We start from the raw sequence: 22,858 nt of genomic DNA, 5'->3' as shown, positions 1-22,858 counted from the left end.
TAAAGACGAATCACTTCCCTTCTCCTATAGTTTGAAAGGTTTGTGGAGGTGTCCAAATTACAATCTGTGAATTTTGGGATGTCAGGATAAACCCATTTACTGGAGTACGCCCAGTTGTTTCCTGGACCACTGTAACTGGTGTCTGAACAACCTGTGCAGGTACTGTCTGCAGTGCAATCAACTCAGCAGCTTGTGCTGGAGTTGTAACCACAGAAAATGGAGCATCTACTCTTGTCACCATTTGAGCCCTACTCAGTGGGGCAGGAGCACTTGGAACTGCTTGTTGTATTACAGGCTTTGTAGTAACAGGCTGTGAATCAATTGGTTGAGTTGTTATTGGCTGTGGCACAATCAGTTGAGTCAATACAGGTTGTATATTTGTAGACTCTACTACTTGCACAGGACTAATAACTTGTGGAACACCTGGATCTATTGGAACTGTAGCAATAGTCACATTATTTATCCATTGAGCTCCATCATTTAGCATAGGACCCACATGGATGGCGGACGTGAAGCCAAAAGTTCATTTGATATATCACCCAAATCAGTATATGAATCAGCTTTTTGGTTCAGTTTTCACTTCTTTATCCTCTTTAATATTTTTCCTTACAGGCTTTTCAGATTATTTAGTTTTGTGAATAGGGTATAATCTGGTACCTTCTACTATATTCTTCCTCCATATCTGTGCTCATTCATCCCAAACTGCATCTGCATAGTTTCCCATTGCTCTCTTGTTCATTTTTTAAATCTTTTAATTTGTGCCATCTTTCCCATGCACTAAGTGCTGCACATTGTGTAGGTCTGGGAGGTGGTTTCATTTCATGTAATACTTCTCTCAATCTGTCAATGATTCCTAAATTAAATATTTCCCAGGAAAAACTCAGTATCCCTTCTTTTGCAGTGATCTTGCACCATTGATGAAGCCAAACAAATGTGTAACCCTTCTTCAATCATCATATGATATACTGGAGTATCCTCAGGAGGTGCTCCCTCACCCTACTTAACTGTAACCATGAGATCACCTCTCAATAGACTCCCTAAAGCTTTGAAAAATGTCATGATTTCAAATTCATTTCAACAAATTAAATAATCAAAATTACAGTGTTTCAAATGTTTTGAAATTATTCCTTATACATAGAAACACTGATCCCATTTTATCAAATTACAAGGCAGTTCAGCAATTCAATCAACGAATGACTTTGCAACTTTTGCAGAGATTTAACCAATTAAAGTGCAGTGTTATACCAATTGACCAATGGCAGCGCAGCACAATATGACGTAACAACTCGATCCTCACAGCGGCTCACCCTCCTTTACAATTTTTTCCTTTGTGAGAACAAAAGACAAACTACTAAGCAGCATAAAATGACATTGATCTTTGTCTGCTTCTTCTAAAGAAGACAGTTTGCACAATTCAACAATAGGAACTAAATTTTACACTTTCTGATTCTCAACGAGAAAGAATTTTCCACTCATGATAATGAGTTCCCCCCCTGGGGGAAATCACTTAATTAGTGTTGTGTCACCTTTGCGCATTAGGCTTGCAAGCACTAACTAAAATTAGTACAATCAGAACAAATTATTACGTCCCTATCTTTTTGTGCAGTCAACAAGTTCTCCCGACTTACACTTCCCTTAGCAGACAAGAAAACCTTTAACATCTCTATAGATCTCTATCTCTATCCTGGGATCTTAGACTACTTCTTAGGCTGAAAACCTCTTATCTCCATAGCAATTGCAGTTCAAACATCATTAGAACATTTTAAATGCAAATCACAATGCACACAATTTTGACGCATCGCCCTATTTATATTCACACCCATCAATTTCACCAATTCTTCAACCGCAATCTGCAACCGCATCAGAAACTGCACCTCATCACCTTATTTTCCCTCATTATATCAACCATACGTTGCTGCCAACATTTTGGGAGTGTGGAAAATCCTAGCTTTATAAAACACCCAGTAGGGGATATTTGAACTGAAAAATAATTTCTAATGCAATTTTCAACATCAATACATGAAGTACATCATCATAGACACTGCAAATTTTATATACCATGAAGAGTTGGGCCTACCGTATAAAGCTGACCAGATAAATACACACCACTCCTTTTATGAATCAAGTGCTGGCAAACTCCAGAGGCAGATTTGGTAAAATCATGCATTTCAGACTTTATCCCTAGATAAGGTGAGTAAGATAATCTGGCTAATGTATATAAAATCATGTTTTCTAACTGGGCCTTATAGAAATGTTTACATCTCCTAATGATATTTTGCCCAATGCTAAGGCAAACATGAAATCTCGATATGCAGATTACTGTTTGAAAGAGAGCTTACGGTACTCTGAATATGAAACCAGCTGAGCATAATGTGTAAATTGCAACAGTTAAATACATTGAACCATATTTGGAATGGACTGAGAACGTAAACTATCAGCTAAATTAAACATATTATAGATTGAATCCAATCCATTTTAAAGTTGCTTTTTCGATACAGTGTGCTTGGCAGCGTGACCTACCCCCATGTCACTGTGATAATGCCACAAAACAGAGCACAGCATTTCATTCTATTCTGCTCACTGTATTCAGACCCAAGAGGTACTTTCTTGATTCCTTTGTTGTGTCAGGCAGGGATTAAGCAATATCTATTAACAATTTCATTTTTACAAAAAATAATTATAATAGACATGTGCCACACAGTTTTAACTTTTATCAGAAAGGCATTGGTGATTAGAAACTGCTATGAGTTTGTAAGCTTTTAATGGATTGTTTGATTTTATTGATAATTTCTGTTTGTATTTCAATACCATCTATCCTGGAATTTTGTAGGATGTCATTTAATGTAGGATTTTTATAGCTTCCTAATGTGATGTTTTATATGCTTTTTATGGCATACTGCCAAAATAAAGATGTCTATGAATACATAAATCCAATTCTGTCAGGAGTCAATAATGAGAGTTATCATAAGTTTTAAATTTTCTTTATTAATCAAATAGGGTTTACATGACATTGCATAAAGCGGGTCTCATAATCTATCCCTATGCTAGTATTATAAATCAGGAAGGTAATTCATTTTGGTCAGAAATACCAAAAGAAACAAATGTCTAGGAGCAGTCCGGTCAGCAAAGTTATCAGTACTCATAAAGAATACTGCAACAGACTCCAACGGAGAATAGTCTAGGCAGAGAGCAAAGTCTTTCTGAGTCTCGCAGTCAGGAGCTCTGAAAGAGAGAGATAGGCAGCATATCTGTTCTTTCCCTGGGACACTTTTATACTCCAATACAATAAAATACAATTAGTGACAATTGTTTCAGCTGGGTTTCTAGTCAGCCAATCACAAACAAGAATAGCCATGAGACAGGAACAGTTTCTGTTGAGATGGTAACTTCTGCCAAAGACAGCTCTAATACAAGATACATTTGACAAACAATTTTATATGATCTGATATATTGAAAGATTTTCTCAGCCGTTGTGGCCTCTGGAAGAAAGAACATTCATGTACATTTTATGCACAAATAGCTCATGTCATGTCTCCACACTAAAACCTATTCTAAAGAAGCAAGTTTCAGATTAGTTTTGCAAGTTTTGAGATTCCAATGCAGTTCAAGCGGTTAAAAAAATAAATAATATAGCTCTCTTTGTTAGCAAAGGAAGCTTGCATCATGCAAATGCCATGCAAGAGTCATGAAAGAAACATTTCTGCTGAGTTAAAGCTGTTCAGAATTTGTTAACTGTTAGAAATTCGGTAACTAGTTGGCAGTGGTTTGCACCCTATCCAAGTAGGGACCCTCACTCTAGTCAGGGTAAGGGAGTCACACAGCTAAGATGACCCCTGCTGACTCCCCTCCACCCATTGGTAGCTTGTCTCAAGCAGATATGCTTATCTCAGCTACAATGTGTAAAGTATTGTACACACACACACACACAGTAACACGGTGAAAACACTACAAAAGGACTCCACACTAGTTTAGAAAAAATAGGCAATATGTATCTGAATAAAACAAGACAAAACCAACAAAAATCCAACATACACAAGTCAAGATATCACTTTAATTTTTTTTAAGCAAGTCTCAATCCATAGGAATCAATGGATGTATCTCTTTAGTACAAAGTACCTGGGATGCATCAAAAACAAAGACGATGCAGGCCACAGGGGAGGTGAGGCACTTGGAAAGCAAAGGGATATGTCGGTTCTATACTGTGCAGAGGAAGTCATGCATCAATTCTTTCCTCACAGGTGAGACGATGCATCGATTCCTTACTGGCAGGGGAGATGATGCATCGATTCTTTCCTCGCAGGAAAGGCGATGCATTGATTTCCGGACATGTAGCCTTGGTTCATTACTGTGGTGTGAGGTCAATGAAAGATTGGCACCCAGGGACGATGCTTGGACAATAGAGATGCGCTGTGTTGGTCTACAGCGGTGAAGCAGGGTCTGCATCAATTCTGCAGCAGAGGTGCTGGTGCTGCGTCAGATCCTTCCACCAATGCATCAATTTACAGCAGTGCTGCGAGTCACGTAGATTTTCTTCTTAAAATCACCAGAACTCACTTCCAAGGGCCCAGGGACCGGATTTGGCACCACTTGGCAAGTCAGGACTCTCTGCAAGAGAGCCCAGGTGCTGGCAAAGCTTTCATGGCCCTGAGATTTCTTAACAGGAGGCAAGCTTAGTTCAAGCCCTTGGAGAACCTTGGAAAGTAGGATGTTGAAAGCAAAGTCCACTCCTTTTATTCCAAGGACAGCAGCAGCAAACAGCAACAAAAAAGCAATGGACAGAGTGGCAGTCCCTCATACAGAATCCAGCTCTTATTCCTGGCAGGAAGTCCTTCTTCCCGAACTGTTCTATGTGGTGCCAGAGGTCCAGTATGTATATTCTTTTCTGTCTTTGAAGTAGGCAAACTTCAAAGAGAAGTCTTTGTAGTGCACAATACCCTGCCCTTCTCTGTCCTGGCCCAAGACACACTCCAGGGGGTTGGAGACTGCTTTGTGTAAAGGACAGACACAGCTCCATGCAAATGCAACTGCTCCTAACACTCTAACTCAGGAAGACCCATCAGCCTGGTGACAGGCCTTCAGGTTATGCAAGGCCACCTCAGCTCCCATTGTGTGACTGTCTAGAGTGAATGCACAAACAGGCCAACTGTCATCCTCACGCAGACGTGAGGCAGAGGCACAGAATAGTTAAGCAAGAAAATGCCCACTTTGTAAAAGTGGCTATTTTAAACTTATTATTCAAAGGCCAACTTCACCAAAAGATCGATTTTTAAATTGTGCGTTCAGAGACCCCAAGCTCCACATCTCTATCTGCTCTCAATGGGAGCTTACACTCAAAAGATATTTCAAGGTGATCCCTATGTTACCCTTATGGGAGAGTTAGGCCTTTGCAATAGTGAAAAACAAGATGAGCAATATTTCGTATATCAGGACATGTAAAACACACCATTACATGTCCTACCTTTTAAATACCCTGCCCATGGGGCTACCTTAGCCCTACCTTATGGGTAACTAACAGTTAATAAATGGGAAGGTTTGGGTCTGGCAAATGGATGCACTTGCCAGGCGGACATGGACTGCAATGGCAGGCCTGAGACATGTTTGTAAGGCTACTCATGTGAGTGGCACCATCTGTGCTGCAGGCCCACTGGTTGCATTTGATTTACAGGCCCTGGGCCCACCTGGTGCACTTTATATTAGGGACTTACTATTAAATCAAGTATGCCAATCATGAATAAACCAATCACCAATACAATTTAGACAGAGAGCATATGCAGTTTAACACTGGTTAGCAGTGGTAAAGTGTCCAGAGTCCTAAAGCCAACAAAACAGGCCAGAATAAATAGGAGGAAGCAGGCAAAAAGTTTGGGGATAGCTCTACAAAAAGGGCCAGGTCCAACATCACATTAGCAAATCAAGCAATTCAAACAAATGCAGGTCATACAAAATGTAGAAAGGAAAGGCATGTTTAAAATACAGCTTTTGGCTAAGCTTGGATTTCATTCATGGGTCAATTAAATGGTTTTTATTTTTAAATGAAATCTCTAGCATCTCGAACATTCAGAAAAAGAACCCTCTGCGAGATTTACAAAAAACAGATAAAACCATGAAAATGCTCAAAATATGCAGGCCGGTAGGGAACAAGCTGCCCCTAACCCAGATTGGCAGTAAAGAGGCGATGTACTAATTCTCTCACTTCTTGAGGAAAGTTGTCTACTATGCCAGACAAATATTTAAATACATCTGCGCTAGTTGAAGTGTTTCCATGTGACTGCCACTCAGAGTAATTTCTGCTATATATCGTAAAGTTGCTGTTTTTCAAAATACTGGTTGGAAGTGAAGGACTTACGTTATATTGTTCTCCCTTTATTCTAAAAGCTCTGATTTAAGAAAAACTGTACATGATTGGAGTTTAAATTCGTCTTTCATTAATACTCGGTTTGTTTTTTCCTAATAATGCTCATGGGACGATTAAAATCAAGAATGACAAAAGAGCAAAAAGACCTGTAGTGAGTGTGGCTAAAGGGATGCATCTAAAAACAATATTTCAGCTTTACCTGTCATTTGAAAGCCACAACCTCAAAAGTCACTTTATGTTCCCTAACTATATGCATTTTTTGTAAAGTATGGAATAGGTTGGAGTGAAATCAAGCACTCTTTCACAGTTTGTAGACCAAAGCCCTGATTTAGATTTCAGCAGATGGGTCACTCCGTCACAACAGTGATAGATACCCCGTCGGCCGAAATATAAATCACGAAATAATGAGATTTATAGTTCAACGATTGGGATATCCGTCACAGTTGTGACAGAGTAACCCATACAATGAAATCTAAATCAGGCCCCACGTAACTGGGTCTTCACTCTGAGCAATGGACATAGATTGTGTGGACACTGACGAGAAACTTGGTACAATGATTTCTGCCTGAGGCCTGGCTCTAGCCTAGATTTACTGGTACATAGTTTGGCTACATTTGAATTTTGTTGGAACTGGCTTATTTGTCTTTTAAATCAGTGTGACTTAATAGTGTTACAGGGACACGTGTAATTGAGGGTGTGCAATGGGAAGGGTGGGTTCAGAGTATTACTTCTAAAAGTTTTATGCCCCTCAGGAAAAAATTGAAAGCAAAATATAGTTTTCTGATTACACTGATTGTGGCCCAGAAGTCTACTTAACGTTCTGAAACTTTTCTTTTGTGGCTGAAGAGTGTTGAGGGCCTTGTGGGCAGAGGAAGCACTGGCTCAGACAAGATCCATACCATCAACCACACTATCAATGAAAAATACATACAATATAACAGCTCTGACACTCACTTCTGTGCAGCATCCCACAATGGTCAGCCTTTAAACCTGCGTCTCTCAGTGATCTTACCGACATCAACAGCCTCCCAACATTTAAGATAATGGCCCTCATTACAACCCTGGCGGTAAATCCCGCTTACCGCCGTGCTGACGGCCGTCAAGATACTGTGGCTGCGGCGGAATTCCGCGACAGGTATTACGACCCACATCTAGAAATCCGCCACAATACGGACACCCACTCAAGTCCGCCACACCAAACGTCAGTGATAAACTGGCGATAGCAAAACCTACACCATCAAACCAACAGAAATACGCCCACACTATCATGACCCACGAATCAACGCGGCGGTCATTCAATCCATTGGCGGTACACACCGCAGCGCTCAAAATACACACAATTACAAAACACAACCACATTGGACAATTCCAAATACACACACCTGATACACATACACACACGACACCCACACACTCACACCACTATAAAACACACACCCACATTACCCACAATCCCTTACAACGACCCGTTTGGAAGAAGCCCAGAGAGAGAGAATATCAAACACAACGCCAGCATCCACAGGCACACAACACCATCACTCATACAACATCCACGCACCTCAAACAACACACCCCAACACATCACAACAGAAAGTACCTCACACATCACCTCACACATCACCCACACCACATAATGGCACCTCAAAGACACCCCAGGTTCTCTGAGGAGGAGCTCAGGGTCCTGGTGGAGGAAATTATCCGGGTAGAGCCACAGCTATTCGGATCACAGGTGCAGCAGACATCCATTGCAAGGAAGATGGACCTATGGCGGAGAATTGTCGACAGGGTCAATGCAGTGGGAGAGCATCCAAGAACACGGGATGACATCAGGAAGAAGTGGAACGACCTACCTGTGTTCAGTGGTATCCAGACACCAGGTAGCAGTACAGAGGACCCCTGCCTCCGCCCCCACAACTAACAACATGGGAGGAGCAAGTCTTGGCAATACTGCATCCTGAGGGCCTCGCAGGAGTAGCAGGAGGTCTGGACTCTGGTAAGTCATATCTTTACTACTATATCCCCCATCCCTGCCTGCATGCCATCACAAACTCCTACCCCTACCCTCACTCCCATCACCCCAACACCCCACAGATACCCCACTATCACAACCCACACATCCCAATCCCAAGGCCTGCATGTCACACCAATGCATGGACACCCATCACCAAAGCATGTCCAGTACAGATACTCACCCAGGCCCCAAAATTAACAATCACACAAGGCCAAAGACAATAAGCCAAGAACAGGAGTAGAGGGTAACTCACACATTGGACAAGAGGGCACACAAAGATTCAATACCTATGCATTTATCCCCCAAAAGGACCCCTACCCAATGTCACTAGACAGGAGGTGCCAGCCATATCCAGTCCCCCAACAGAAGAGGCCCACAGTGATGACAGCAGCTCTGCACGCCTGGATCAAGATGACCAGCCCGGCCCATCAGGGACCTTGGGACAGTCGGTTCCCCTGCCACTGTCACAAACAACTACAGAACCTCCTCCCTCAGGAAACACCCCCACAGCACCTACCCAGCGGGCCCATGCCACTGTCCCCAGGATACGTCAAGCAGCAGTGTGTCCACCACTACAGGGACCCCAGGCAACCCCACTAACCCAAGACAATCAGAGACCTGGGGTCAGTGGCAGTGGGCACACGGTTCAGGGGATGGAGGCACAGGACAACAGGGAAGCTGGGAGGACTGCTGTGTGACAGGGGGAGGGCAGGCCCAGGGAACCCACTCTCCACGAGGCACTCTCCAACATCATGGGAGCATACCATCATTCCCAGGAGACCATGGGCACGGTACTGGCCAAGTTTCAGGAGACCCAGCGGCTGCGGGAGGAACACTACCTGGGGATCAGGGAGGACTTGAAGTCCATTAACAACACCCTGGTTGTCATTGCAGGGGTGCTGGCAGACATGGCCAACACCAAGAGGGACACAGTGGCACACCAACGGGGCCCTTGACACTAGCCTGAACAATGAACAGCCCTCCACCTCCGCCGGCGCTAGTGGACAGGAGGTCCCGCGACTGGACCAACAGGCCAGCAGCACCCCACCCCCTGCAGAAGGAGAACCACCACGCAAACGGTCCCTGAGATCCAGGCACAAGACAGAGAACATTGCCAAGACCCCTGCCAGGAAATAGGACTCTCCTGATGGTCACACTTCTGTCCCACTCTGTTACCCTGTCCACTTTGAACTGCCATTCCTCCACTTCCTATGCCCCCTTGGACAATGCACCTGTGATGCCAATAGACTGGACTCTATCCTGGACTTTCCTCCACCATCACCCCAGCCCATTGCACAGCCCCCTCCACTTATTAGCACAGAAATAAACACCCTTGAATCACAAATCAATCTGGAATCAGTCTGTACTTTCACAAATGAGTTATTGAAAACGTTCAGAAAAATAGCAATGTCAATGTTCATTTTCACATACCGATGTTAAACAGTTGTTTGGCAGCAGTAAACATAGCAGAAGGCACAAAGTGGTACACAGATCTGTAAAATGGAAAGCCAAAGTGAACTGTCAAGGTCCATACAGAGGGGAAAACATGCAGAATCAAGCAATGCCCTACAGTAGTCTGATATGAGAGGAGCAGTGCCTGTCTCTTACCTGTGTCTCACTGAAATATTGCATGATGATGTTGTTTCGGTTGTCAATATCTTCTTCTTCTGCCTCCTCTTCTTCACTGTCCACAGGCTCCACAGCTGCCACAAGACCATCATCAGGCCCATCTTCCTGCAGAAAAGGCACCTGGTGTCGCAAAGCCAGGTTGTGCAACTTACAGCATGCCACGATGATCTGTCACACCTTCTTCGGTGAGTAGTATAGGGAGCCACCTGTCAGATGGAGGCACCGGAACCTGGCCTACAGGAGGCCGAAAGTACACTCAATTATCCTCCTAGTCCACCCATGTGCCTCATTGTAGTGTTCCTCTGCCCTTGTCCTGGGATTCCTCACTGGGGTTAGTAGCCATGACAGGTTGGGGTAACCAGAGTCACCTGCAAATATAGAGGGACAACTGTGAGACATACACCAACCATTAGGGACTCTACCATAACCAGACACCTATGTAATCTGTGTTGGGACCTTGGGCTCACCTATTAGCCACACCCGGTGCCTCTGGAGTTGCCCCATCACATAAGGGATGCTGCTATTCCTCAAAATGTAAGCGTCATGCACAGAGCCAGGATACTTGGAATTCACATGGTAGATGTACTGGTCTGCCAAACACACCATCTGCACAGTCATTGAATGGTAGCTTTTGTGGTTTCTGTACACCTGTTCATTTCTGCAGGGGGGGACACAAATGCCACATGTGTACCATCAATGGTGTTGTAAATCAGTAGCGATTAGATTAAGCATTAGCAGAAGACATCTTGTGTTTAGCAACTATTGTGAACATTTTGCGGAATCCATTTTGTATTCATGGCAGCCATTTTCTCTGCCACATGCTGCCATGTGCTCGCCATGTGCTCTGTCCTACCTTTCTGTTAACTACTCTTGAAAATATGTCTAGTGACAAGTTATATTTAGCATCTCCCACTTTCGCACATGCCCTGTAAGATCTGCAGATGTTAGTAATCAGTAACAGACAGTAATGTGTCAACTAGTCCTTGAAAACTGTTAGCCCCTCCTACATGTGCATTTCCATATGACCTTATATGTATCTAAGTCTTGCTTCTATAATTGTACTACCTTCTTTTAGCCCCTGCGTGGGTATAAAAGGACCATGCTCTCTTAGTTCAGTGTGCTACTTCAAACATTACCGAAGGGTGCTGTTTGAACTGTAGTACCACCTCATGAGGTTTAATAAACTTTGTCTTTTATTTCAGTTTCTGTGCCAACTTCTTCCTATATGGTCTGAGGACTTTGTGCAGAGAAGGGCAAACCCCTTGCACTAGTAGGCCTTGCTGAGGCTTACTTCGACAAATTGGTGCCCGAACAGGGACTCATCGGTGACTCAGAACGCCCGACGGATTGGTCGTGACGAAGGATTGGGATCTCGCTGCGGATGATGAATGCCTGAGGAGTCCCGAGTCTTGGCATCCACGGCATTTTTCCCTTCTTTATGATTTGACCATCCAGGTGGCACCGGTCCTCGACTGAGATCCTTTTTGTTCATTCGTCATGCAGTGACCATTTGGTTGATTTTAGAACTTGGCAGTTGGAACCTGGACGCCCTGTGATTGGTAAGAGCCGTTTTACGGCACTTGCTGTGGGTTTTGATGCCTTTGTTTGGTAATGAAGTTTAGCACCACTTACTGTGGCTCTCGTGTTTTGGGTGACTAGTCAATTTGTGTCCTTTGAATTGATATATAAATTGCAACTTATATAGGCAGGTAATGAGGAGAATTTTCTCCAATTTAATTTTGATTTGAACGCCACCTTAAGTGCTTCTTTGATTATAATATTGCACATTCTGCACTATTTTTGGCATGCCTGTTTTTAGCGCACTTCGTAGGATGTGTTGCTTTTGTAATGGTACCAATTTTAGACTGGAAGAATCGCAACCGGCACCCCAGAGGGGACGCTAAATAGGATATGTATGTTAAACTTTTTCTTTCTTCTATAATGTACAGCACATTATGGAATAAATACACTTGTGCGGATCCTGAGTTACGTTGGCCTATGCATGGGTCATTTGATTTGCGAAAGATTGAGTATGTGGAACAATGTATGTGTAAGCGAAGGTCTAGGCAAGATATGTTTGACTGTGTACGAATGTGGGAGAAAGAAGTGCGTGGACGAGTGAAGCGTGAGCAAGCCTTGCTTGAGAAAGAGCAGCGGAAGAATGTATATGTGAAAGCATTGGAAATGAGAAATAAATAAATAAATGACTTAAAGGAGATTGAAGAGAAAGAACGTAAATTACAGGTAATGGGCCAATACACTGCTAGGCAACCTCTCTATCCTTTCCTTAATAAACCACACAATGATTTTTTGTTACTAGATCGCCCTCCACCTCCGTATGTCGTTCTATCTGCCCCTCATGAGTTAGCTGAGGTCTCCGGTTCGGAGCAACAGAAGATACGTGACAGTCGCTCTATGTTGCCTGCTGACCGTGCGCCTGAACTTAGATCTATTGCTCGCAAAACAATTCATAGTGTTGTCTCTGCTTCTGAACATTTAGACAACATGAAAGGGTGGACGGAAAAGGAGCAGCTATATTTTACTGAGGCATTTGGCACAGAAGTTATTGAACTATTTCAGAAATATTCTGATGAGTTAGAGCCCGATGATGTAGCAGCTGATCATAAGCAAATGCGTGATGGTCTTTTTGTTTTCTCCCAGGTGGCTGATGCAATCAGGCGTTTGGTGAAATTATGTGTTGTGGCAGTCTGTTTGCAAGAGGAGAAAAGGGCCGTGGACGTAGTTGCACGGACATCTCAGACCGTCGGGGTGCAAGCTTCCATCTTCGGAACAGATAAGACTATGATAGTTCACGCGAAACCAATGCGGGAGGCTGCGCCTTTGTATATTCCTCCTAATGGATTGGATACAATTGATGATAAAACTTCTATTGATGCTAAGGGTTATTTTATTTATAATTGGGTGTATACTCCTTGGAATAGGGCAGATGTAATGGCACTTAAAACAGCATTACCTGACCTGCGGAAAAATCCAGCCGCCTTTTATGAGGAAGTTGAGGGAGCAATTAGTTCTTGTACTATGACTTTGGCTGACATTGATTATTTTTCGGATTGATAATTACGCCAGATATGTGGAGAATTGTTCGTAAAGTTGATGATCGTGTAGTTTTTGGGGCATCATGGAAAGAATTAGAACAGATGGACGGGGATAGGGAACCTGCGAAAAAGCCGTATCAGTTGATTCTAGATCTTCCCGCAGCCATTTTAGTTAAGTTAAAAACGATTATTCCCCCTAAAAAGATAGATTGGACTGTTTTAGCGTCTTGTAAGCAAAAGGCAGATGAATCGGTCTCTGATTTCTTTACACGCTTTGAAGAAGCATTTCATGATTTTAGCGGGCAGTTATTGTCAGATGATACGGGCAGACATTTGTTTGTTGATAAATATGTTGCAAATCTGTTACCAGGAATAGCTAGTCGTCTAAAAGCTAGTGAAAGTTCATGGACTACCTCTAATCCGGTTTCTCTTTTGACTATGGCTCAGTATAATGAACGTCAGGAATTAGAAGCAAAAGGTAGCGAAGATAAAAAGATTAAAGAATTAAAGACGAAGGTTATGTTGGCTCAAGCTTATGGTCCACCTTTTAGAGGTAGTGATAGAGGTGGACCTGGATCTTATGGTTCTTCTTACACTCATTCGAATTTGTCTGTTGATCAGTGTGCGTATTGTAAGAAATTTGGGCATTGGGCTGCCGATTGTCCAGCACTACGTGTTCGGCAGTGTTCATGTGGTCGGGGACAAATGAGAAATCGCTTAGGACATTCAGGGCCTAGAAGAAGCACGAATGATCATGCTAGGGTTGATGCTAATGTACGAGGGCAGGATGGGTTTAACACTTTTGATAGACGTAACCAATACCAGATGTCTAACTATGTGCAGCCTGATTTCCAAGATTCTGCTTATGCATAGGATTGCCTAGGATGGGGTAAGGAATCAGTTGAAGGTCCAGTAGATCAGAGGGGTCCCTATGTTACAGCACATGTTTTGGGTTTTACTGATCAGTTTCTGGTTGATACAGGAGCTACTCATAGCGCCTTGTCTAAACAATTGATTCCAAGGGCTCCCCTGTCTGGCTTAACCATTACATCGATAGGTTTCGATGGAACACCTTCCCCTAGCCCATTGTCACAACCACTTGCATTCCATGTTGATAAATTTACTGCTCCATGTCCATTTTTGCTTTCTCCAAATACACCAGATAATATTGTGGGTCTTGATATGCTCAAGTATTTCAGGGCTACAATACGATGCTCTCCTGAAGGGGTGCGTGTTATTTTGAATGATAATCATTCTGTGATGGAAAGAGTTTGTCTTGTTAAAGAGGATGTTGCATTAGCTTCACTCCCTAGTACTTTGTGGGATACTTCAGATACTGATGTGGGACAAATGATTATTCCACCAGTACATATTAGTGTCAGGGAGGGTATGTTTGCCTCAATACAAAATTTCACAGGAGGGCGAAGAAGCACTCACACGAATTGTGCATGATCTTATTGCAGTTGGAGTTGTTGAGGAAGTTCCGTATAATGTTTGTAACAGTCTGATTCTTACTGTTCTGAAAAAGGATACTGATACTAGGATTTACCGATTCATTATTGATTTATGAGAAGTCAATAAGATTGTGGTACCACAATATCCTGTGGTATCTGACATCACAACACTTCTTACTTTGGTTCCCCCGACAGCAACTACGTTCTCTGTGATAGACTTGAAGAATGCTTTCTTTTCGACCCCTCTTCATCCTGACAGCCGATATTTGTTTGGTTTTACTTTGAATAAACGATCATGTCGATTTTGCAGAGTTCCTCAAGGCTATACTGAGAGTCCTAGTATTATAGTCAAGCGTTAAAATGTCAACTTGTTTTGCCTGAAGGTGTGGCTCTCATACAATATGCTGATGATATTTTGTTGGCAGCTGATACCCCTGAGCAATGTGAAAAGTGCACTTTGTCCTTACTTTCTTTTCTTGCTTCACACCTCATAAAGTGTCACAAAAGAAATTGCAATATTGTAGACCAAAGGTGACGTATTTAGGTCACCTTTTGTCTAAGGAGGGCCGTGCACTTACATCAGATCGTATTCAAGCAATTTTAGACACACCAGTACCCTCTACTCAGAAAGATGTTCGTGCATTCCTTGGTCTTACTTATTTTTGTAGGCAATGGATATTAGGGTTTTCACACATTGTCAAACCTTTTCTAGCACTTTTGACTAAAGATACTCCAATGCCCCTCCCATGGACAGATGAATGTGAGACTGCTTTCCGGCAGCTACGACAAGCCCTTTGTTCAGCACCAGTGTTAGGTACTCCAGATTACACAAAGCCTTTAGCACTTTACGTACATGAGAAAGATGGATGTGCATTGTCAGTTTTAGTACAGACACATGGCGATAAGCAGCGTCCCTGTGCATATTTTTCAGCAGTACTTGATCCTGTCACTCGAGCGTTGCCTGGGTGTTTTCGTTCAGTTGCCGCAACAGCTATGTCAATACATCAGAGTTAAGGGATAGTTTTGTCACATAAGCTGTTGGTGTTAGTACCCCATGCGGTTGATGCTCTTTTAAATCAAACAAAGACGCAACATTTAACTAGCGCTCGCCTGACAGGATATGAATTGACATTGCTGGCTCCTCACATTACACTGAAGAGATGTGCAACACTAAATCCAGCCACTTTGTTGCTATATCCGGTGACTCAGCCTCAGTCACAAGAAACACATGATTGTATATTCCTTACCGAAGAACAGATAAAGGGCCGTATTGATTTACAAGATACGCCCCTTCCAGATGTAGACAGGGAATTGTGGGTTGATGGGTGTTGTTTGAAGTTGCCAGACGGTACGACCTCAGCTGCATATGCAATCACCACAATACACATGGTAGTGGAGACAGCTCGTATACCACAGAAGTCAGCTCAAGCAGCTGAACTAATAGCTTTGACACAAACATGTGAGCTTAGTACTGACTTATGTATGAACATTTATACAGACAGCTGCTATGCTTTTGGAGTAGCTCATGATTTTGGTTTGCTTTGGAAGGAGAGAGGCTTTCTCACATCCCACGGGATGCAGATAATGCACGGAGAATTAGTGCATAACCTCTTGACTGCATTGACATATCCAAAGAAACTAGCTATTGTGAAATGTAGTGCACACAAGAAAGTGACCGATAAGATAGGGCAAGATAATGCCCTTGTGGACCGTGGAGCACGTGAGACTGCAATGCAGCGAAGTACTACTTCTATGTATGTAGTGAAGTCACAAGCTGAACGTTGGCATAATGCTAGACAAGACGTATTAGATATACAGAAATCTGCTTCTGTGTAAGAACGTGAGCAATGGTCTGAAGAAGGAGAATTGGATGATGAGGGCTGTTGGCGGAATAAGCAGATGGATAAATGGCAATTGCCTAAACCTTTTGTACAACCTATGGTTCAGATGGCACATGGGCTGGCACATGTTGGAGCTTCAACAATAACGAAGTTGCTTACGCAAGTTTGGGAGCATCCAGAAATTTCCAGTACAGCTAAGAGAGTAGTACAGTCTTGTTTGATCTGTTTACAATACAATCCTGGAAAAGGGACACGAACTCCTGCGGGAGGGTTTGCTACACCAACTGCACCTTTCGAAGTTCTACAAATGGATTATATTCAGCTTGAACGCTGCAACAATTTAAAGTATGTCTTGGTGGTGGTATGTGCCTTCAGTAAATGGATAGAGGCGTACCCCACAAAGGATAATACTGCCATTAGTACCGGACGGTACGCGGACCGTTAGTGTAAGAAACACGATTACAGGCGATATTTAAACATTCTCTCTGTAACTTTTTACCCTTTTTGTCTTCTTTTAAAAATAGATTTAAATATGTGCTTTTAGCAATTTTTATATTGGGGAAGGATTTTTATCTTGAGGCACTGCTCATTCCTTTTTTCGCACAACGTTTAAATTATTTGCTGGGGCTTACCCGCGGCTGTGTTTGTCTGTCGCTTGCCGTGAGGTTTGGGTCTGTCAGAGCCCACCTCCCACATGGCAGTTAGCGGCAGACATACTTAGAGGAATTTAGGTCAGCAGGCTAGTTGTTTGCTGATGCTTGCTGGCGCTGGGTTCTCTGGGGGCCATTAACTTTAAATGCTGCAGAGAAAGCGGACGTGCAGCGGACCATTAGTGTAAGAAACACGATTACAGGCGATATTTAAACATTCTCTCTGTAACTTTTTACCCTTTTTGTCTTCTTTTAAAAATAGATTTAAATATGTGCTTTTAGTGATTTTTATAATGGGGAAGGATTTTTATCTTGAGGCACTGTTCATTCCTTTTTTCGCACAACGTTTAAATTATTTGCTGGGCTTACCCGCGGCTGTGTTTGTCTGTCGCTTGCCGTGAGGTTTGGGTCTGTCAGAGCCCACCTCCCACATAGCAGTTAGCGGCAGACATACATAGAGGAATTCACGTCAGCAGGCTAGTTGTTTGCTGACGCTTGCTGGCGCTGGGTTCTCTGGGGGCCATTAACTTTAAATGCTGCAGAGAAAGCGGACGCGCCGAAGGTGCGCCAACGGCAATCCCGTCTGCGCCCGTCCGCGTCCGGAAGGGGCCGTGGGCCGGCCACTATGGATCAAATCAGTCTGCTGTATATTCCAATCAAGACTTACTTTCTTTAAATAAAGCCACTCTTAAATATTGCTGCAGGCGCTTTGATCCGGAAGGGGATTTGAGCGAGAGCTGTAACCATTGCCATTGGAAACCCTCGACTTATTTAGAAGATGGTGATATCTTAGACGCACAGAGTAACGCAAAGTTTCCCAAGCATAGCATGGTATGGGGGTTGATCAATGCCCGTTCTTTGATTAAACATGCCTTTGAAAATAATGAATTGATTAAGTCAGACAATCTGGATTGTCTTTTTGTTACGGAGACTTGGGCCTGTGAAGACTCCAATCCAGTCTTTATAATTGCTTCTCCACCAGGCTATTCCTTTGTGAGAGAAGATAGAATAGGAAAAAGAGGAGGAGGGTTAGCCATTATTTTTAAAAATGAGTTAAGTTGCTCATTAATGGAACATAAGGGCTGCACCCAGATATGTGAAAGTATTTATTTTAAAATTAAAACTCAGAATAGCCAGGATATAGAAGGCCTGCTTCTGTACAGACCACCAGGCCCCAAGAATGTTTTTTTGGCAGCCTGGCCGTCAATGTTGGAACCTCTGCTCTTAGCCAAGAATGCTCTGGTTTTAGGCGACTTCAATCTTCATTTTGATGATCTTGCTGACCCTAGTATGGTACACTTCACGAACTACATGCAGAGCCTGGACGCACTCCTTCTCACAGAGCTGGCCATAGGTTAGATGCCATTTTTTCAAGGCCAGGACTGATCTCTAGGAATGATAATTGGGAGGTAGATTGGTCTGATCATTTTCTACTATCATTTACTCTGGCTCGGCCTCTACCTATGGCAAAACCCTTATTTAACACTGCTCTTAAAAGACCATGGTTTAAAATTAATAAGGGCAATCTCTCTCAAGCCTTGAAAGCAGGTTGGGGTAAGGCTGAGACATTAGGTGGTTCCCAAATGGAGACTTTTGAATGTGGCTTGAAAAGGGCCACTGATGATCTTGCACCTCGGGCCTGGTCAAATGCTAATGGCCATCGGGCGCAGTCTGCTCCCTGGTTCTCCGAGGAGCTGAAAAATCTCCAAAGAAATTACCGCAGGCAAGAGCGAAAATGGCTTCTGAATAAATCCCTTGCTGAAAGAGGAAGTCTAAGGGAGTCCTTGAGGAAGTATAAAATAGCCATTAAGCTAGCTAAAACGGCATATTTCTCTAATGCTATAAGAGGGGCCTTGAATTCACCGAGGGAACTGTTTAAGACAGTCCGTTCTTTAATCTCCCCTTCAGCAGCAGTCACCCCATTGGATAATTCCCCACAATTCTGTCAATCAGTGGTGGACTTTTTCTATAATAAAATTATCAAATTGTTGACTAATTTTAGTCCCCCCCTATCTGTTTGGGCAGACGCGGTGGACACAGTCTCCTCTGGCACGGTTGAACCACTGCAAACATTGGACAACTTTCAACCGCTCTCCGTAAACAAAATTAGAGATTCTCTTATTGCACTTAAATCAGGGGCACCCACAGATCTCTGTCCACCCCGTATATTAAAGCTAGCGCCTCAGATGATGGCCGAGGCCCTAGAACCGGTGTATGCAGAGATTCTTTAGGAAGGGATCTTTCCTGCAACTTGGAAGCAGACCACTGTAATTCCACTCATTAAAAAACCAGGGATAGATGTGGCAGACCTTTCCAATCTTCGCCCGATTTCTTTACTCCCGGGGTTGACCAAAATATTAGAAAAACATCTTAACCATGAGCTGTCAGTTTTCATCCAGGATAATGGTAAACTAGACCCTTCACAGCATGGTTTTCGGGGTGCTCATAGTACGGAAACTGCACTCATTTCCACGACAGACATGATCCGGAGAAGAGGCGATCTAGGAGAGGGGTCGATCCTGGTTCTGTTAGATCTATCAGCAGCGTTTGACACCATCTCTCATTCTATTTTACATAACCGGTTGGCCCAAGTTGGAGTGAGAGGGAAGGCCTGGCAGCTTCTTAGCTCGTTCCTCATGGATAGAACTATTACGGTGACATGCGGGGATCATAGGGCCTCTCCCTTCCAATTCCCTTGTGGCATCCTGCAGGGATATTCGCTTAGTCCAACACTTTTCAATTTTTATATGGCTCCTTTGGCTAACCTGGTTCGCTCATTTGGGGCCCAGATTGTCTCTTATGCAGATGATACGCAGTTGATTGTGCCCATTTCTCACAATGTGAAGGACACGAAGGAAAACTTCCAACGCTGCATGTTAGCAAATACAAGTGGATGACTTGCAACTGGCTTAAACTCAATGGGGACAAGACAGTGATTATGTGCTTTGGCTGTAATAATTCCCCTTGGGACAATAACTGGTGGCCTCCCGTCTGTGGGGGTTGCCCGTCACCTGTGCCAGCTGCAAAAAATCTAGGCATTATGTTCGATGATTTATTGTCTTTTAAGCTACAGATTAATCATTTGGTCAAGTTCTGTTTCTGGATATTAAAAACTCTTAAGAAAATTCTACATCTTTTAGAGGATGACCTTAGACGACCGGTCGTATTGGCACTGGTTACGTCTAGACTGGACTACTGTAACTCATTGCTGCTTAACGCTAATAAATCTTCCTTAGATAAATTGCAGTCTATTCAGAATGCGGCAGCTCGTTTAACTTAAAATTTTCCTCAATCTATCTCGGCTAAGAGATGTGTGATATCTCTACATTGGCTTCCAATTAGGAAGAGAATCATGTTTAAGACACTTTGCCTTACGCACAAAGCTCTTCAGTCAGTAAGATGTGATTATTTGAAATCCACTTTGTTGTTCTATCAACCACCGAGACACCTGAGATCATCTTCTAAATTTATGATCAAGGTACCACGTTGTAAAAAAGTGAGATGGGGAGATCGGGCTTTTACGGTGGAAGCAGCCAGGCTTTGGAATGGTCTGCCTCTCTCGCTGCGTCAAATACCGAATCACTTCTTCTTTAGGAAAAGTCTTAAAACCTGGCTCTTTGTAAATTAAATATTCGGGGTAGTTTGTGTTCGTTTTCTTTATTTATGGTCCGTATAGCGCGTCAATGCTTTTTGCCGGAATGCGCTCTATAAATAATTTAATACAATACAATACAATACAATTACCACAGCAAAGGTGCTTTTGAAAGAATTTTTCCCTAGGTTTGGTGTTTGCAGACTTTTATGGAATGATAACGGATCTCATTTTGTTGGGGAAGTTATTAAGTATGTCCTGAAACGATTAGGGATCAAACAGAAGTTCCATGTGGTTTTCCACCCACAATCAGCAGGGTTGGTGGAAAGGTATAATGCTACTTTGAAGCTGAAGTTAGCGAAGATACAGGCTTCCACATCTTTAACTTGGCCGGATGCCAGTGCCAACAGACTTGGTCAGTGCCACACTCTTGAACAGGCCTTACCCCCTATGAAATAGTATTTGGAAGGCCAATGAACATTTGGGGAGTTCCTCAGCCAAATTCTGTATATGATGTACCTTGTGTCCTGATGAATGATTATTTGGCACAGTTAACCGACAATTTGGTTTCTATTCATCAACAGGTTCGAGAAGCACTTCCTGACAGATCTACAGGTGAAGGCCATGAACTCCGACCTGGTGACCAGGTGATGATTAAGTCCTTTGAAAGATCAAGCAGCTTGGAACCAAGGTGGCGAGGCCCAGAGCAGGTGCTCCTTGCGACAAGGACAGCAGTTTGAGTGACGAACCGAAAGAATTGGGTCCATAGTACTCACTGCAAGAGAGTGCTACCTACCATGGTGGAACCTGCTGTGCTGACCGATGATCAAGAGATTTTGACTACGGAGAAAGGCCGTGCTATATCACCTGACGAATCTGCTGAGTTCTTCCCGGACCATACGATTTCTGGAGTGTCGCGATATAATTTGAGACCGAGGAAAGACCCTGTAGTGCTGGAGAAAACTGGTTGAGCTACCACCCTGGGTTAGTGAAACGGAGAGCAAATGTGGCAAAGGGGGGGCGGTCAGCCATGCATTAGAGTAGTGACACCCGTCTTGGCCCGTGGTGAAGAAATCAGCGGCTGCCCAGGGATAAGAGCTCCAACGATTGTTTTTAATAAATTACCTTGATTTTAACTATTGAGGGTGTAAATAGTGAAACGGAGAGCCAATGTGGCAAAGGGGGGGCGGTCAGCCATGCATTAGAGTAGTGACACCCGTCTTGGCCCGTGGTGAAGAAATCAGCGGCTGCCCAGGGATAAGAGCTCCAAACATTGTTTTTAATTAATTACCTTGATTTTAACTATTGAGGGTGTAAATAATAGTAGTGTTACAGCTTCAAATAATACATATTTTGTTTGTGGTAACTATGGATATTACCAACTACCTGTTGGGTGGTCAGGTGTGTTTTATGTATCTTTTCTATTACCCCCTGTGTTTTTGGCCCCTGCATCATATCACCGAGATTTTAAACTGTTCAATTACATCATTAAAAATAGATATAAAACGACAGTAAGTACAAATGAGGTAGACCAACCGGCACTAGCCTGCAACAATATGTTGATTTTAATTTAGGGTTGTTCTCCTTTGTGCGTGCTGCGTTAAACAGTAGGAAAGTGAGATGATTGACTAGGGTTGTGGAAGCTGTTACCAATCAGGCAGCTCTGGCATTTGGGAATATTACAGAGGAGCTCCAAATTGCGAAGATTGTAGCGCTCCAAAATCATATGGTACTAGATGTGATATTAGCTGATCGAGGTGGTGCATGTCGCATCATCGGTAGTAGTTGCTGCGTTTTCATTCCAGATCACTCACCTTCAGTATATGATGCAATATCTAAATTGCATAAAATTGCTGCAGAAATCCATACAGAGACTGTTACTTGGACTTTTTCTTGATGGTTTTGGGCTCTTGTTTCTGCTTGGGGATGGAAACTACTGACTATCCTGTGTGTAATGATTGCAATATTTTTTACATGCTGTATCTGTATTCAGTGTGGTCCAATGTTCTGCTCTATGTGTATTATTGCTTGTATGCCTACCAAAAGAAATATTACAGAAATGAAAGCACAACACATGTTAGGTAAGGAAATAGCTGAAATGTTGAGCAGAAATATACAAGATGAATATTTAGATTATCCCAGAAAGACGAATGTCTTCAGCTAATGCTGAAAGGGTCGTCTGTTGTAAATCTATAGCGATTAGATTAAGCATTAGCAGAAGACATCTTGTGTTTAGCAACTATTGTGAACATTTCACGGAATCCATTTTG

Source organism: Pleurodeles waltl, chromosome 1_2 (genome assembly GCF_031143425.1).
Source record: "Pleurodeles waltl isolate 20211129_DDA chromosome 1_2, aPleWal1.hap1.20221129, whole genome shotgun sequence".
NCBI classification, from domain to species: domain Eukaryota; kingdom Metazoa; phylum Chordata; class Amphibia; order Caudata; family Salamandridae; genus Pleurodeles; species Pleurodeles waltl.
Note: the sequence above shows the minus strand (reverse complement) of the source record.